This window comes from Schistocerca americana, chromosome 2 (assembly GCF_021461395.2).
Source record: "Schistocerca americana isolate TAMUIC-IGC-003095 chromosome 2, iqSchAmer2.1, whole genome shotgun sequence".
In the NCBI taxonomy this organism is placed as follows: Eukaryota; Metazoa; Arthropoda; class Insecta; order Orthoptera; family Acrididae; genus Schistocerca; species Schistocerca americana.
The window spans coordinates 412,167,498-412,186,912 of record NC_060120.1 but is presented as its reverse complement, the minus strand read 5'-3'; the positions used below and the strand labels follow the sequence as shown (position 1 = coordinate 412,186,912).

The 19,415-nt window shown below is 41.9% G+C and overlaps 1 protein-coding gene across 1 annotated transcript in view; it reads right to left on the bottom strand.

Annotated features, from left to right (window-relative positions):
* Window positions 1–5,945, bottom strand: part of LOC124595817 — a 54,339-nt gene extending 48,394 nt beyond the window's left edge. Inside the window, exon 1 of the mRNA XM_047134711.1 lies at window positions 5,852–5,945. The gene's annotated coding sequence lies outside the window, so the exon portion shown is untranslated. The remainder of the gene's footprint in view (window positions 1–5,851) is intronic.
* Window positions 5,946–19,415: the final 13,470 nt, after the last annotated feature.

The window sequence follows — 19,415 nt, the reverse complement described above, 5'->3', positions numbered from 1 at the left end:
TAGATTTAAGTGTCAGGAAGTCGTTTCTGAAAGTATTTGTATGGAGTGTAGCCATGTATGGAAGTGAAACGTGGACGATAAATAGTTTGGACAAGAAGAGAATAGAAGCTTTCGAAATGTGGTGCTACAGAAGAATGCTGAAGGTTAGATGGGTAGATCACTTAACTAATGATGAAGTATTGAATAAAATTGGGGAGGAGTATGTGGCACAACTTGACAAAAAGAAGGGACCGGTTAGTAGGACATGTTCTGAGGCATCAAGGGATCACCAATTTCGCATTGGAGGGCAGCGTGGAGGGTAAAAATCGTAGAGGGAGACCAAGAGATGAATACACTAAGTAGATTCAGAAGGATGTGGGTTGCAGTAAGTACTGGGAGATGAAGAAGCTTGCACAGAATAGGGTAGCATGGAGAGCTGCATCAAACCAGTCTCAGGACTGAAGACCACAACAACAACAATTTTCCTGGTCGTGTTGTTGCTGTCCAGTGCGGCGTGTAGTTCGACAGCTGAGGTGTTGTTGGTCGTTGTGGGCGCCAATATTCTGTCTGTCGTTGTATTGAAATCTTGTGGTCGTTTTGCTGATTGCGTGGAATGGAACTGATCTTGTTGGTTAGTCAGTCGGCTGTCTGTCGGTTGGGTTGCCTTCAGATTAAGAAGTCGTTGGACAGGCTGCCTGTCTCACCTAAACTGGGGTTAGAGTTACAATCTCAGTCCGACCCTTGGAAACTTCTGAGCGCCGTTCCTTGTCTGTTACATAGTAATTTCCCTATGTGGGGTTATTTGGATAATGTGTGGCCTTCAGCCGAGTATCAATATCTCTTAAATTAATGTTCTTTTTTGTCCTGCCCTTCAGGCATTATACTGTTATTCTCTTATATCGGCCCTTGAGCCGAACTTTACATGGAATGTTTTAAGATAAGGCCTTCTGCCTTTTAAATTGAAACACTTTTTGTAGGTTTTAAGCCGTTAAACATATATTGTTGATAGTGGCCTTCAGCCAAGTATTAATATCTCTTAATGTTCTCGTCTTGCTCTTAAGGCATGAGATTTTTATTCTTTATAGGGGCCTTCAGCCGAATTTTATATGAAATGTTTTAAGATACGGCCTTCTGCCTTTGGGATTGAAACTCTTCTTCCTAGGGCTTAAGCCGTTAAATTATTTGCTGATGTGTGGTCTTCCGCGGAGTTTTAATATCTCTTAATGTTCTTGTCTCGCCCTTCAGGCATAAGATTTTAAGCTTTTGTATGGGGCTTGCAGCCGAATTTTGCATGAAATGTTTTAAGATAAGGCCTTCTGCCTTTTGATTGAAGCTCTATTTATTGCTTAATATGCGTCCTCCAGCCAAGTTCCATTAAAATTAAATTGCTAAGGCCTTCAGCCTGTTTAGATTGAAGATTTAGAAACTTTTTTGGGTGAAACCTCCATAAGAATCTTGTATTTCAATTTCTTGCTTAGGCCTTTTGTCTTGGATTTTGAGTGTGGCTGTAGTTAATCAAAGGAGGTCGATTAGAGCTTTGAGTGATTTGAATCCTTGTTGGAATATTGTGTGTTGATAAATAAAGTTTGTGTGTTGAGTGCAACTGATAGCAACTTATGTTGGCCCCTTTCCACAACCTAAACCGCTCTGACCTGCTAGCCCAGGCATTCCATGTGGATTATACAAAGATTCACATGTTATACAGTAGAAAGATGAGATGGCGACTTTGGGAACGATAGGTTGGGAACTAAGTACAATCATGCTACGTCTGTGTGTGCGAAAACATACCAACTACTATAATTAAACGCAAGTATTAAGTTGAAAAAAATAGTAAAAACAACGAGGTTTCAGTCACAAATGTTAATAAGCATACGTCGTCAACAGGCACACAGCGTGTGACAACATGGCACTGAAGTACAAACTAGAAAATGTGGTATATTAATAATTATTGAAAACGCTCTGAGAAAATTAAATGAGGAAAAATATAAGATACGAACAAAGAACACGAGATACAAGGATATAAATCCCGAAAATGCGTCACTGAACCACCAGGTGACCGCAATACAAGTTACAATTCAAGTTTAGTACCTGCGAATGCCAGTTAATTGTAAATCTATAACTATAATTCAGTGAAACACTGAATATAGTTTCTCTCAGTAATAACCACAGAGAATAACTAGGGGAAGATATTCAGCACTCGAAAAATACACTGATGGGGAAAAATCGCAAGGCGAAAAAATAATTAATGTAGAGTAACGAAATTTCGGAAATAAATTTGTCGAGATTAACACTGTAACATCACGTGGTGCTGCAAGTGCGAGATAACCCATTGCAAATGTGAAAAGCTAGTACATTAATAACCGTCATAAGCGCCATAATGTTGAATACAAGCGTGCAAACGTGCTTGCATTATGTTGTGCAGGTCTCGGATGTCAGTTTGTGGGATGGAGTTCCATTCCTGATGCACTTGGTCGGTCAGTATAGGAACGGTTAATGCTTTTTTGGATAACGCTGGACTTGTCCGATGATGTCCCATATACGCGCGACTGGAGGCATATCTGTTGATCTAGCAGGCCAAGGCCTGTCGATCGATTAGCATGTTGGGATACAACAGCAGTATGTGGGCGGGCGTTAGTTTGTTGGAAAACAGCCCCTGGATGGTTCAAATGGTTCAAATGGCTCTGAGCACTATGGGACTTAACATCTATGGCCATCAGTCCCCTAGAACTTAGAACTACTTAAACCTAACTAACCTAAGGACAGCACACAACACCCAGTCATCACGAGGCAGAGAATATCCCTGACCCCGCAGGGAATCGAACCCGGGCGTGGGAAGCGAGAACGCTACCGCACGACCACGAGCTGAGGACCAGCCCCCGGAATGCTGTTCATAAATGGCATCCCAACTGGTCGAATCACCAGATTGACGTATATATTTACAATCAATGTGCGTGGCATAATCACAACATTGCTCCTTGTCTCATACGAAACCGCACCCCAGACCATAATTCCAGAATACACAACAGACCTCGCCCCTGCCCTCCAATGAGTTCTCGCTTGGCACCGCTGAAGCCGTAAATGGTGGTGGCTTTGGGGTTCGTGGAATGTACGCTACAGGGCGTCTGGCTCGGAGCTCCTATTGAGGTAACTAATTTGTAACAGTTCGATGTGTCGCTGTGATCCAAATTGCTGCTCAAATTGCTGCTGCGTATCAGTACGAGCCTGACGCCAAACATGGTGATCTTTCCATTCGGTAGAGCCACCTGGCTATCCGAAGCCTGGTCTTTTTGGGTCCGTACATCCTCGTCACCACCGCTGCCGACAGTTATGTGCGATGGCTACATTCCTGCCAAGTCTTCCCACAGTACTGCAGAAGGAACATCCAGCTTGTCGTCGTCCTATTAACACGACCCCACTGAATCTCAGTGACGTGTTGACAGTGGTATCTCTGCCGCCTTAAAGGCGTTCTTGATTAACATCTCGTTACCACGTCCGGTATCGAAGGTAACTAACACGTGTATTTAAAACAAATTTGGTTTGGATCCTCATAGTGGCGCTACTAGCGCCACTCTTATACGACTGGCGCGAAATTTGATCTGTCAGACGCGGAAACACGCCCACCAGCTTCGGTTTATGTCGCACAACTCCTTCTTCGTGTAGTGATTTTTTCCGTCAGTGAATAATAGTTTCGAAACACTGATCATGTTCTTGCCATGAAAAGGCTGAAGTAAGTCTTTAATAGATACAGGTTCCTATTGCAAGAAAATGCGTTTTATCTCTACTGTTAAATGAGAAGTACGAATAATTTCGTTAGCAACTCCAATCTGCACAGTACGGTCCATCTAATGCGACCGAGATAGTTGCTCGCACTGCAGCGGCCACCGAAAGAATCCTTGTTCACACAATTTCGTTAAACGTTAAATGCCATTATTATGGCTCTATTGAGATGCAAACAGATATTTTGCATGAGCAAAAGTTTGCTTCTCTTAGGTAGCTTTCATTCATTTTTTGCGTTGACATTCAATGTAGTTTTACTTGAAAGTTCTTATGGCTGCTGTAACTGGTTGTATTCCTCTCACTTCTCAGTTTAATTTCTTGTAACTACATTGTTTTCGTTTTCTTTATTTTAAATCACATTTTCTAGCACACAGCCTGAAACTTCAGGTGAACCGAGGGCTGATTTTCACGAAGAACAGAAACAACGTTAACCAACTCTTCGTCCGTGCTCTTAATAGAAAATCTCATTTTCTTGCTACCTTAAGTAAATGGATTCTTCACGTAATAGTCAAGTAGTCTACATTCTGATTCACAAACCTGATATTTTGGAAGTTTCTTCACCGAAGAAACTAAATACTTGTCTGTCTGCTAATGAAAAGAAGCTTGGGAGCTTACACGTACAACACATGTAATTTGTTAATATTAACTATCTCTTCTAAAGTTATAAAGAGTGAAAAATCCCCAAAAATCGAACTCGAAGTTCGAATTAGCACCATATCGCTAAATTTATTGTTATTTCATTGTGATTAGGTATAAGCTCCCATAAATTGAGTGTAATATCGACTGACGTAATCCATTTTTGATTCCAGGTAAATCCTGAGGGATACATTGCAGCACGCAATTTGCGTACTTCAAACGCGCAGTCCCTTAAACAAATCACAATTACAAGCAAAACTTTTTTTTACTGAAAATCTAAAATCGTTCAAAGTATGTTCAGTCATAATAACCAAACAGACCCCTTGTACGTTTGATCGTCGTCTCAAAAGAAAAATTTCCAAACTTTGCCTAATTTTTGCTCATTTTTACTCACTGTGTGGGTACTACTTTGGAAACAACAAGTGAGAGGCTGTATTAACTTAACTACACAGCTGTCAATGAACTGGGACTGTCCGTATAATCAGCCACGGAAAAGTTTAGACCCTGCGAGTATGGCAGGTGGCTTTCTTTCTTCAGCAGAAATGCCAGCAACACGAGATCATACGCGTGGGTGGCCACTCCGAGGGCATGAAGGACGGACGCAAATTACACAGCACTCGAGATGAAAAAACGCACGCATAATGTTTAATGTATGTATTGTAAGTTAAAGCAATTACAGCCCTGGTCGCAAAAATTAAGTCTTTTGACCTGGTTTCGACACTTCTATGAGTGCCTTCATCGGAAACTACATTCAAATTGGCCCATAACATAAGTACAATAGTCTGGGAAATTTTTTTATACAAAAATGTAAGTACTGACTAACAGTACAAAAAAGAAACAGTACTTGTCTCGTATAAAATAAATATTAACTTTAAGTATATATTTTATTTTATTTTTTAAATAATACTCCCTTAATTGTAAGAGAACCTAATTTTGTGTACATAGTAAATGATAGTGCATTCATATAAATTTCATAAAAAATCTTACCTCTTCCACTGTAAATGGATTTAAATTTCGTACTTACATAACAGTCAAAACTCAGAGTTGTTGCTAATATTTATAGCTTACGGCTGTCTATACGGCTATAAAAACCGAAACACAATAAATAAAAAGAAATAAAATGGTCATTCATCGCACAGAGATTTTTTTTCACTTTGGTTTTTGAATATGAAGAAAAGGAAAACCCCATAACCACGTTTCATACTTATAGCTTGATTTTTCAAGATGACAACCAAACATAAATAATTGTTACGGCAAGGTTGCATTACAAGAAGAGCTGTAGAAGAAAAATCGAAATAATTTTACGGAAAGCCCTTGATTTGACGAAAGGGAAAACAGAGAAAGAGGCAAATCCTGATGAACCGTTGTCTTACAGTGAGAAATTTCTCTTTTCAGAAGATGCAAATGCGATTCACTTCCTCATCCTTCACATCAATTGAAAGAATAGATTAGTAAATACCTTTCGGTAGTGATAGAATCGTCAAAATGTTGGTGCACGTACGCCGCTTTACCGGTGTACAGTGTACGTATATCAGTGAGTGGATGTTGGCAGCAGCGGCTGGGAGCGGCCGGTAGGAATACCGCATCCGCGGCAGACCGCAGCGCGGCCGCCGCGTTCCCAGGGGTACCAACCACACTGTTGTCCGCCAAGTCCCACAACGCGCCGAAACCAGCAAACAACAGAGCGATGCTCGCGGCCATCCCATGGGCCGCCACACGGCTGACGCGTCTGCTCCGACACTTCGAAAGCGGCGGAATGTCCCAACTACAAGCATCCCCCTGATGTATAAAAGTATATTCGCTCCATGTAGCTGCCCTCCAAAACTACATGGACCCGCTCTAACTCATTCCAGACACAACAGCTTCTGTCACTGAGTTGTTAACTTGCGAGGCAAAACGAGAAGAAAAGGTAGAATGGCGTGTAACACCACTTTGTCTGCCTTTAATTTTGCCAAATTTCAGGCCTTCGGGCAAATTACCAACGGCGGTCCATCAGCGAATACACGAGCGTGTGCTCAAAAGTAATGCCTCTGATCTTTTTGTGTGAAAAATGTTGAAGCGTTTTAAATAAAACATTCGTTATGCAACCTTATTCTCCATGTCTACATACTTATTTCCCAACATAGTCACCCTGGCGACGAACGCATTTCTCCCAAAACTGTATTCCGAGCGAGGTGGTGCAGTAGTTAGCACACTGGACTCGCATTTGACAGGTCGACAGTTCAATCCCGCGTCCAGCCATCCTGATTTAGGTTTCCCATGATTTCCCTAAATCGCTTCAGGCAAATTGTGGGATGGTTCCTTTGAAAGGACACGGCCGATTTCCTTCCCCATCCTTCCCAAATCCGATGGGACCGATGACCTCGCTATTTGGTCCCCTCCCCCAAACCAACCAACCAACCCAACAAGAGATCAGTTTCTAGATAACGTCACCGAAGAATGTTTGACTTTGTTGACGGAGCCACAACCAAAGTTTTCGAAGGAGTTTAAGTTTTAGAAACAAATGAAAATCGGACGGGGCCCCGTTGGGACTGGAGGATGATAGAGTACAACGAAGCCAAGGCGTCAGTTTGTTGCAGATATCGCAGCCCTCGTGTGTTGTCTGGCATTGTCATGCTTAAGAATTCGAAATCGAATTCGAAGCTCGATTGCCACAACCGTGTCCCACGCAACGACGCAGCTTCATTACACACCGCCATGTTACACGTTACAGTTCGCAGCCGGCTAGAGTCTAGCGGGAGAAGGCTGCAAATATACAGCCATCAGGAATAAAGATGTAGAATGTGAATAAAGTTCGTTTTATTTAAAAATATTTAAGAGCTTTCATATAAAAATTCGGAATATTTACTGTTCAGCGCGTCGCCATATAGTGTGTAATTAACTTTACGCTGTTGCTTAACCGAAAGGCATTTCGTAATTTGTAGTATTAAACGTTCGTTGCAAGTGTTACACACTTACATAGGAATGTAACCAGATATTTTCAGGCTTATAAATAAGTCTCAACAATGTACACACCTACCAGAAACGATTTATTCCTTTTAAAAAACTTGCATCAGCTGGCTGAATATCCCTTAAGGGGTATCACGGCCAACAATACGATACGATTATTTCAATTAGTAGTTCTTTGTTTTCCAAGATACTACATATAAAAATACGATTGCTGCATAACTCACGGAGTTTGCTTGATCCTGTCAGTTGACAATACGAGTGGAGGGCCTTAACAAAGTGGCGTCAAAGGAAGATAAGAGCTTTCATTTGTCGGAACATGCGAAATGTTTATCCGTTACAACAGTGCAGCGTGCCCTCAGAAGGCATTAGGAAGAAGAAACGCCATGTAAACAGAGTATTGTGCGTTTATTTCGGCGTTTATGGATTCTGGTGTCTCTTGAAACAAAAACACAAAATCGTCCCGGACGACCCAGTGTGCCAGATGCAAGCGTGGAGAGACTGAGGTTAAGTTTCGTATGCTGTCCAACAAAAAGCAACACTCCACGCAAGTCACGAAGGCTTTGTTGACAACGCTTATATTTAAAACCGTATCGTCTCTAGCCCGTGCAACAATGTAAAGCATGCAGAGAACGGCCGGTGCCTTTCATTTTGCATAACAATGCAGGAAGCACTTGGGGCTGAAGATTTCGCTACCAACCCGATATTCAGTTACGAAGCAACTTTCCATTTATGCAAAATGGGCGATCGCCACAATATGCAAGTGTGGAGCACCGAACATCCTCACGAAATTATGGCGAATGAACGAGATTCGCCGAAGGTTAATGCGTACCTTCTGTGCAGTGTCATAGACAAAGTTTTATGAGAATACTGTGACGAGTGCCTCCTACATTGTCTTGCAGTTGTGGTTGTTTCTGCACCTGACTGCTGGTTTCGAGAATACCATCTTCCAACAAGACTGTGCACCCTCTCATTGGAGGATCGACGTTAGTTGTAAGCTTAACGACGAACTTCCGCTTCTCTGGATTGGGCGTAGTGATGAAGTTGATATGACTGTGTTCTCTTGATGCCTGACCTAATGCCTCAAGACTTTTCCTTTGTGGGTAGATAAAGGCCCATCTTTCCGTACCCTACCGCCGAAAACACTGCAAAAGCTCAGACTACGTATTAACGTTGCTGTAATGACCATTGACAAGCTGTTGCTACTAAGGAACGAACCTGGTTACCGCTTAAATGTTTCTCGTTAAAAGAGAGCGACATTCATAGACCATTTGTAGCGTGAAAAATGCAAACTTAATGAGTCACGGATCTATTCATCCATCAATCAAATTTTGTGTATGTAACACATTGGAATACATAGGGCTTTGTAGACGAATGAAACAGTTATAATAGCCTTGTATTTCCCTAGACTGTCTTTGCAGGGATACCATCTGAAATCACGACATACTCTAATTTACTGAGAAATTTGTCTTTGTTCTTATTATTGAATAGTTACAGTTAAGCAGTTTAGTTTCAGATCATGGGCGTCGTAATTTTAAATATTAGTATGCGTTGTCAATATAATCAATACATCAATATAATACCACTTAGGGACGAAAAAAGTAACGAAGCTATAACGAAACTGATACCAGCAAAAACGCGAAAAAATCGAATAATTAATGATCTCAGAACGGTTTATTCAGCACACAGGAAAATCAAACTAGTAGTTGTTGAAATTAGAAGCAAATGCGTCAGCCTTAAAAGTACGGAAAGATCTCCAGTGTAAAACCCACCCCGATGTGGGAAGAGTACAGTGAAAGTCTTCATCAGTGGAAGGACACGTCTGATGACGTGGTACAAAAAAAATGGGATTCGTTGTAGAAGACAGAGAGGATACAGTGAGAACTAGTCAGAGTTTCGGAAGCCTTGTGATAAAATAAGACAGAAGCACAGTATACCTTTGGAAAGTCTAAAATTTAAAGGCTTAATCAAACTAGTATGTAGAATCTATGAGACTGGAGATATGCCATAAGAGTTTAGGAAAAATATCTTCCATGCAATCACGAAAATAGTATTGGTAAGTAGGTACAATAACTATTGCACAACTGACGAAAAATCTCATGCTAGTACGGAATAATATACGAAAGAATGGAAAGGAAAACTGAGGATCTGTTACATGACGATCAGATTGGCTTTATGGAAGGTAAAGTCATGAGAGCGGTAGTTCCGACATTACACTTTATAAAATGGTAGCGAAAGGAGTATGAGGAGTGGAATTAAAATTCAGGGTGAAAGATTATCGATGACGAGATTCACTAGTGACGTTACTGTTGTCAGGATGAATAAGGACGAATTGAAACACCTGTCGAGTGGAATAAACAGTGTCATGAATACGTGATCTGCATTCAGCGTGAGCCGAAGAAAGAGGAATGTAACGAGGTGCAGCAACGACCGAATTATGCTACTTGGAAGAAAAATAACTGTTAACTGATGAAGTTAGGAGATACGATATTACAGTATCTACGTTAGTCTGAATCACGATGCAATGTTCATTCGGAAATGCATGCGAATACACAAATGGTATGACGACAGCTCGCGATAAGCGGGTAATCCGGGTTCGAGTCCCGGTTGAGTAAAACTTTTCAGTGTCGTCATTCCATTACGCAGCTAGCGGTTGTTCATATTCGCAATTGTGAATTTGTTTCATGTAGTTAGCTGAAGCTGAAAAGACTGCTGCAAGAGACGAAGTGCTCCAAAACGTATCTACTAGTACTAAACATCAGCGTTAATTTCAGAAATAAATGTCTCAGGATGTACGTTTAGATCAAAACATTGTATGAAAGTCAGTTATGGACAGTATGAAAACCGGATGAAAAAAGAATCAAAATGTTTGGTGGTGCAGAAGGATGTTAAAAATTAATTGAAAGATTAGGAATGCGGTTATCACCCATTGAATCTGCAATAAACGAAAATGTGAAAAACACATTAAGCTGACCGGCTATCACTCGGATATCTACACACCGTTCATTAACGTTTGGCGCAGTCTTAGTTCACCGATTAATAATATCGCGCCCACACGTACCACGATTTGGACGTTACGACTGATGCATTACTGCAACTATGTGCGATACATGGCGTCGATTAGCTCACAAATGTTGTTCATGTTGCGATACAACTGGCAATTTCACATTAGGACTGGTTATATACATGCGGTAAAGTTGGTAATCACAATATAAAGACAAACTGATATATGGTTTGAATAAACATAGTTAATAGGGACGTCTCTTTATACTTTAATAGACGGTTACTGTCATTAAATGTTGTTTCGTGCCAGTCTGTGCAAAATAAATTGTTGCATCATCCTTACATTGTGTAACGTAGGAAAAGCTTACTATAACCGGATCATTCCTAAACGTGAGTTTACATGTGGCCATTTTTCAAGACAATATTTGGCTGCAATAGTGATTCTGCCAACAGTTGTAAGTAGGTTGTTTACGTTTTTATGTTGGTAACGCCACGTAATGCTCTATATGAAAATCGCTGACAGCGCTGGACTCTTTGTTGGAATGTTCGCTTGTGTTCTGTTGGGCAGTTGGATGTGAAGAGCGCGTAGCGCTGGGCAGTTGGAGGTGAGCCACCAGCAGTGGTGGATGTGGGGAGAGTGATGCCAGAGTTTTGAGAGGTCACTATGAGCGGACGATCTGGATGTGTGTCCGTCAGAAAAAGGAAATTTGTTTATATATATATATATATATATATATATATATATATATATATATATACTTTTGAACACTAGTGAGGTAAATACATTATTTGTTATCAAAATCTTTCATTTGTTAACTATTCTTATCAGTAGTTAATGCCTTCATTAGCTAGAATCTTTTATTTAGCTGACAGTATTGGCGCTCACTGTATTGCAGTAGTTCGAGTAACAAAGTGTTTTGTGAGGTAAGTGATTCATGAAAGGTGTAAGTTATTGTTAGTCAGGGCCATTCTTTTGTCGGTATTATTGAAAATCAGATTGCGTTGCGCTAAAATATTGTGTGTCAATTTAGAAATGATCAGAATAAGTAAAGAGAAAACAGTCTCAGTACGTTCAGTTTTACTCAGTTGTTTCAGTATCAAGTAACGTAAGAGTTTTTCCAGCACTATCAGTATTAATTTTCTAAGGAGAAGTTCCACAGTGCTGCAATGCAGTTTCAATAAATGGTAATGTTACCGGTTAATATTCCTGATGAAGCAGCTAGTTGCAGGTGATTACCGATGTGTTCGTGGTGTTGTTCAACAAGGTTGAAGAATATTTCGTATCTACCTCTGCCCTTACTTTTAAATCCATCATTCTCACTCTCAGCCTTGTTTGCTCTTTCCCACGCCCGCAGCCCTGCAGTGCCAAGTCATGTAATGTGAGCGGTGAAACAATACTGATTCGCTTCAGTTCGAAAGATGGAGAGCGTATGTACAGACACTCGATTGATTTCTTTTATCCACAGGAACATAGATGTGGGCTAATGAGACACCTATAATTTCCATAAATGGGATACGTGCACGACTAGGGTCATAGACCACAGAAACTAATACCGGGCCTATTCAGAAAATAAGTGCTGATCGGGTTTCGAAACGGAAACCGCGGTGAAAATCTGATGAAGCTTTGCACAGATGTGTTGGGCAGTGTCTGTAGTATGCCCATCGATTGCGTCACCTCGCTCTTTCCAGTTCTGAGCACACAACGAGACGCCGAGAAAATAGTGTCTCCCGCCAAGTACAAGGCCTGGTGAGAAATTTCGCCTGATTGCAAGCACCCCTCATCACATAACTGTTTCGCATTTGCTTCATCATGACAGTTCTCGACTGCACTCTTGGATCGAATATTAGGGTCCCCATTACGAAAAGATCACTTTAACCTAGGAACCACCTTGAAAATCATGTTAAAGGTCACGACCATTAGTAGCAATGCGTGATCCACTTTGCCAGCAATAACTTTTATCTTAAACATTTTGCTGTATCTCATCTCTGTCCCGAGTTATTGCCCATTATGGACTAAAATGGTCCATCCTGCTTGAACAAGATTTTCGCTGCTACCACCGTCTGAAGCAGTGAGCCACATTTTTATTCTTAGACTAATGTTTACTTAAGACTTCTAAACGTTTTTAATCTTCGCCACATATGTTTCTGCGTTCATCTGCAGCAACTTTCCAAATACATCTTTTTATTACAGTTATTGTATACAGTACTTTTCAATTCCCATAAGTCCGCATTTATGTGTTCTCGCATTGTGCTGGTGATCTGCAATGAAGTATAAATATAAATATTTGATTTTTGTCTGAAATTACTTTCATAAATCCTTTGAAACCTTCCACCGAAGGTGTCAGATAGCTGTTAAAAGAGCCATATCTACGAGAAGAATAGTTTATATACGCATCACTTTATGTATGGATCAGTGGCAGCGAAGGGTGATGACCAACCTGGTTTCAACTGGTATACAGTCTTTCGTATTTGTGTTGGCTTTACGATTCTTGGACGAATTGCTTTTAAATGATACGTTGTTGTGCAGAAGAATAATTTTATTCTAATCTTTAACCTACATGTTCAAATGTTTTAAAGTTTTACCAGGTAGAAATGATAGCTCTGGGCTGGTGTGCCGATCGGAATGTCAACAAGACGTACCGCCTATGTAACTGAAGTCAGAGCCCAAGGCGAGTGAGGAAAGCAGAAACTCAAACGTCGCAGTGGTGCATAACAGAGCAGTGTCACGTAGCACTTCGTAACTTCAGCGTCAGAGCGCCACCGCAAAGAGAAACGTAGACCGAAAGTCCCAAGCTCGGCGACCCAAATTGTTACTGTATTGCCGCACAGAGGCCAGGAGCACTGGAGGGACGGCCAAACAAGGGCAAATGCGCTCACACAGCCAGAGCCACTAGGTCACAGGCGCGGCTTGGCCTTTAAATACCGAGGCTTTCGGAGACCAAACATACGTTCAATCGTACTGCCACTCTGCGTCGCTAGAGCCAGTGAGAATGGCAGTATATTGAGTTTCAGCGAAGCCACGGCAAGCTGATCGATGATGGCCTATGTTCTATCTGCTTGCTGACATCGAAACACAGCCAAACTGAAGCACATCGCAAACCGTTGTCTGCTGCTGCCGTATACCAGGAAATACCGGTCGGGTAGAAGGCGACGAGCTGCCAGCATCGAGTAGCGCGTATGATCTCCGTACCGACCAGGCGTGGCTCGCTCGCACAGCACCCTGGCCGACCCGTGAACATCTGCTGCAGTCTCTATCGATCAGTGGTGGATGACAAAGACCAGTCTTCGAGACAAGCAACACCCTGGACCCCAGTTAGCTGTCCTCATCGGAATGCGCGACAGGTTGTCTTTGAGAGCGCTGAGGCGGTTGTCGCACTGTACCACAGAATTTCTGGGCAGGCGGCACCTTCTCATCCCCAAGCTGCCTACATCACAGAACGTGGCCGTGGCTTACGGTCTAGTACTACGGTTGAGACCGCTGCCACTTTGACGAAGCAGGTACAAGTACTGTCACGGTTAAATTCCCAGCAACAGCAGGAGGAAAGAGGAGCTACGTGCGCAGGTAGAAATTTTACAAGCTGTGCTTCAGCAATTTAATAACGCCTTCTTCTGGCAAATCAACAGAGCACGTAACTGCGATCAGTGACCATGTTAAAGCTACCATCGCAATGCATGGTTGATCAGACGAGATCACTCTCCGTGCGGCTAATGTACGATTGACAGGCAAAGTAGACATACCTCTTGTACCGCCATAATAGGCGAAAACATTCCACTTTATTGACGGTTTACGAAAACGTTATCGGAAATCAAATAGCACGAGGGTTTTTTTTTCTGAGAAGAGGAAGCGTTATCAGTGGAAACCTTTTCAGATAGGATCTTGAGGATCCATGCGCAGTCACTGCAGCTGATGCAAAACGCAGAAGCGGATTGGCTCTTGCTGTGGGAAGCCGATAATAAGGCTTTGGATGCTTTTCTGTCTGGTATACCCGCCGAGATGTCACGTAGCGTAAGAATAATAATTACTGGGGTCTTGGCTGCAGCACTTAGGGTAGCGAGGCAAATGGTGGAGATTGAAATCGCAACAAATATACGTAAGGACCTCTATGTTCTTTCTGCAGAATGAAAGTGTTACATAGTGAAACGTCCCCTTACAAAATTTGTGAATGACTGTGTTAGTAAACTTCTACGTTATTTGATACAAAGACAGCTGAGTAAAACTGAACGTACTCAGACAGTTCTCACTTTACTTATTCTGATCATCACTAAACTGACACACAATATTTTTTGTACAACGCAATCTGAGTTTCAAAAATCCCTACAAAAGAATGACTCTGACTAACAATAACCTAAATCTTTCATGAATCACTTACCTCACAAAAGTCTTCGTTACACGAACTACTGCAATACAGCGAACTCCAGTACTGCCAGCTAAATAAAAGATTCTAACTACTGAAGGCACTAACTACGGATAGGCATACTTAGCAAAAGAAAGATTTTGATAGAGAACAAACATTGTATTTACCTTAATAGTGTTCTAAAGTCATCATACATATGCCAATTCATGACATCCATCTTTACAAATTACCTTTTTCTGGAGGACACACGTCCAGATCGTCCGCTTATAGCAACGTCTCAAAACTCTGGCATCTCTCTCTCCACATCCACCACTGCTGGCAGCTCACCTCCCACTGCCCAACGCTAACCGCTGTTCCCATCCAACTGCCCAACACCACACTAGTTAATATTTCAACAATGAGTCCAACCTGCCACAGACTGCACACAGCGCAGTCAGTGATTTTCAGACAGAGCGCTACGTGGCGTTACCAACATATAAACCAAAACAGCCTACTTACAATAGGTTTGAGCGTAAAGGTCACCTACTGAAGTAATGTCAGCAGCCTGAATGTAGCAAGCGTGGCCAAGATGGGCACAGAGCACAAAATTGTGGGAAGCGAAGGGAGGGAAAACAGCGTCAGCAGAAGCTTCCGTTAAATGCAAATAAAGCATTCCCAGTACGACGCAACGTCGCATAGATATATGCACAGACGGAACGCTGCTTGTCAGTCTTTGTCCGAAGTAAGTAATAAAAATTTCTGGTCGATATAGGTCCGCACGAGTCTGGACCGCTTAGTCAGGAGGAGACTGGGGCGAACATATATACTAAAGATTGGTTACCATGGTAAAATACCAACAGGTACGGGGAAGGTAGTGTGGATACCGACATACCACATGAAGCATTATATGTGGTGGATCCATCAAGGGAAAGTGAAGAAACAGACAAAATGCATTGCTTGGCGCAAAAAGGATAGCGCGCGAAAGTACTATTAATGGCGAATTTAGGTTTCCTGCAAACTCGGTCAGCTTCAGCATGCTTAAGGTTAGTCTGTAGAAGGGCTTGGTAACCACCACATTAGAGGTGTTATATGGAGAAGATATTGGTAGGTCATGTGTTGTAGAGAAACGCAAGCAAACTGTCGATGCAGCAGCAGTTTTGCGTGAAAAAGTGGGTCACTTCCGAGGTAGTGTTCGGCAGGCAGTGGAAGCTGTGTTACTACGATTTATGGATTTATTTAAGTCAGTCATTTAACAGATATAACATTCAGATTCGTAGGTCAGCATTCTGGAAAAATGCATCCAGTATTTGTTCACGAGTTCACGTTTCGATAGCATACTTAAAAAAGAACTCATACATAAAGCCTAATTTCTCTTTTTCTTGCTAAATTTTTGCCTTGTGGAATACAAATGCAAGAGAGCAGCACCATTTTTTGTATGACCTATCTGTGTGAAAGAAATATTCCAACATATATCTGTGAAGCTCTTTACTGTCTTTAGAACTAGCAGACAGAAGGTTCTACTGAGTAAAAACATGGCCGTGCGGTTAAAGGCGCTGCAGTCTGGAACCGCAAGACCGCTACGGTCGCAGGTTCGAATCCTGCCTCGGGCATGGATGTTTGTGATGTCCTTAGGTTAGTTAGGTTTAACTAGTTCTAAGTTCTAGGGGACTAATGACCTCAGCAGTTGAGTCCCATAGTGCTCAGAGCCATTTTTTTGAATAAAAACAAATAAAACTAACTACTCCAGTCAGTAACTACTGGCCTTATGCAGCTTGATAATTATCAACGTTGTTCATTTTGATTTGGGTTTTACAATTGTTTTAGTATCTCACGCGGGTATGTGCTGAGTAAAGTTGTGGGGATGAGGAAAGACATACCATTACTCAAGAGCCGTGTTACAAAATTGTTAGAAAAGTGAAGAGGGCTATGTCACAGGATTAAGCAAATTCAAAGCGTAGTTTACAAACAAAAACTGAAGCCAAAATGAGTACGAGAAAAGCAATGCCAGAAGTGTGTAATAAATTGGAAAGTAAAATTTTGTCAACCGATCTCACTCACGTTTAGCTCTAACCTAAAGTAAGTAAGCGGATCATTATCATCTACTCGGGCGCTAAATGACGGCACTGCCACAGAAACGGAAGTTGAGACAGATAGAAGGCGTAAATACTGATTCGATCAGCTGAAACTGTTTAACCACCAAAGATCGTAATGCGGTTGCTCACTTGCCGAAACTGAAGACATTGAGGAAAGTGCAAAAGAAATGGAAACTCAACTAATACTGTCAAGCTGTGGTAAGTTATCTGGAACTGTGAGAGTCTACAGAGATTACAGGAAAGAAGTTGCTCCCCTTGCAGCAGTATTTACAGTTGGAAGAACAAAGAAATATAGGCGTTGCAAAAGAGCGCAGATCATTTGAGTTTGCAAGAAGGGTCGTCAGTCACAAGGATTCGACAAAGGTCTTGCAAAACAGCTCGCTCTGTCCTTCTTTGAGATCTAGAGCTCTGCAAACAACGACACGAGTGCTACTGGTCGGTGCTCTAATTTCCTGAAGGCATTCGATGAAGTTACGTAGTTTATTTATTTATTTAGCGTATGGCTATACATACAACATTAATACATCAAGTGTTAGACATTAAAATATTATAACAATCATAAATATAATTTATGTTTATATTGGTCAGTTAAAAGGTTATATCGAGGTTTGAGATCCATTCTAGCGCCGATGGGGCCGGACCAGTTCCCTGCATATGCTCGCAAGGAGCATTCACCATGGATGTGTTGGATCGTCTGTCTAGGGGCACCGCAGTCGCATTCTGGTGACATCGCTCTTCCCCGTTTGTGTAGTGAATCCGCACACCTGCCATGTCCAGTACGTATTCGATTTAATGCGGACCATGTTTTCCGTGTTAGTTCCATTCCAGAGATGTTGCAGTTATAGCTCTCAAACCAGGTCTGTAGTTGGTCATTTGTCTTTTGGTTCCAATCTAGTCTTCATTGTTTCATGTCGTCATAGTTATTATTTTGAAGCTGTTCAGCTGTGCGTGTGGGTGGCTTTCTTGATTTCAATCGAGTGTGTCGCAGTTGTGAGAATTCTTCTTCAATTGGTAGTTCTGGTTTTGTCTCAATCTTTCTGAATTCGTGCAGTAGGGCCGCTTTTCTACGCAGGTCCGGGGGCAGAATATTACATAGCACCGGTAACCAGTACGTGGGCGTTGATTTAACAGTTCCAGAAACCAACCTCATTGTGTTATTTAACTGCCTGTCAATTCGTTTGGTGTGACAGCTGTTAATCCAGACTGGAGCGCAGTACTCAGCCACAGAGAACACTAAGGCGATAGATGAGGTTTTTGCGTTAGCTCCCCAAGTAGTACCGCTAAGTTTTTGGATGATGTTATTCCGTGTTCCAATTTTTGCGGTGGTGTTCTCCAGATGTTTTCGGTAAGACAGAGTGCGATCCAATGTTATACCTAAGTACTTTGGAAACTTATTATGTTTGAGGTTGGTGTTTCCGAGTTTTATGTTAATAATTTCATTTGCCATTTTGTTGTTAAGATGGAATGTAGATACTTCAGTTTTGTTAGGGTTTGGCTTGAGTCTCCATTTCTTGAAATAATTGTATAGTATTTCAACGTCATTATTAAGGACTTCCTCTGTATTGAAGAGATACTTGTCTCTGGTAGCCAGTGCTATGTCATCCGCATAGCAAAATTTTCTTGACTTTGTGTTTGGGAGATCTGCTATATAGAGGTTAAACAGAAGAGGGGCGTAGTAGACTAGCCTCCACGTGGTGCACCCCGGGCAACGTGATTATATCGCGGCTAAATAGTCTACAAACTTGGCTACCAGACTGTCCTTTGGGATCTCCTGGTAATTCAAACATGCAACGAAGTTACGTAGTTGAGTAGTATTCAATGAACTGTGGGTGAAGCCCGATCAAATGGGACTTACATGCTTTGAGCGAAAATAATAGTGCTTTGAGAATGGCTAGCTTCTAACTGTAATCTAGATCTGCATAATAAAATTCAAGCCAGGACGACTGATTGCTGCAATCTATAATTCACAAGTTCCGTAGTGTTGTTTGGCGAAAAAAGGTCATGCTCACTGCGCATCGGACCTTATGTGTGACTGGATTCAGGACATCCTACAGATAGAATTCTGTACGTTGCTCTTAATGTAAGGAGAGTTACAGAGGTAATTAGTCCCTTATTCCATGGATCGTTTTCCTTATAACTCGTAATTTTGTGGCAAGAGTAATTCATTTGTAAATATGGCTACATGCTGGACATTTATGAGTGGCGGTAAATAATTTTCCCTCTGAGAGCGTTGCTGCAGCGTATATGCAACGTAGCACGACCTCGATGCGCGTGTAAAAGTACCGACATGTAGGCAAGGGATCTGTGTGGCACTCGTGCGCCACGTGCATGCGGTAAATGCGGAAGCCTGAACTATGGCGCAGTTATTACCAAGTGCGTCCAAACAGGATAAACAGGCCGTTATACTTTTATTAGCTGCGGAGGAAGAAGCACCGCCGGCCGGGGTGGCCAAGGCCGAGAGATTCTAGGCGCTGCAGTCTGGAACCGTGCGACCGCTACGGACGCTGGTTCGACTCCTGCCTCGGGCATGGATGTGCGTGATGTCCTTAGGTTAGTCAGGTTTAAGTATTTCTAAGTTTTAGAGGACTGATGGCCTCTGAAGTTAAGTCCCATATGCTCAGAGCCATTTGAACCATCTGAATAAGCA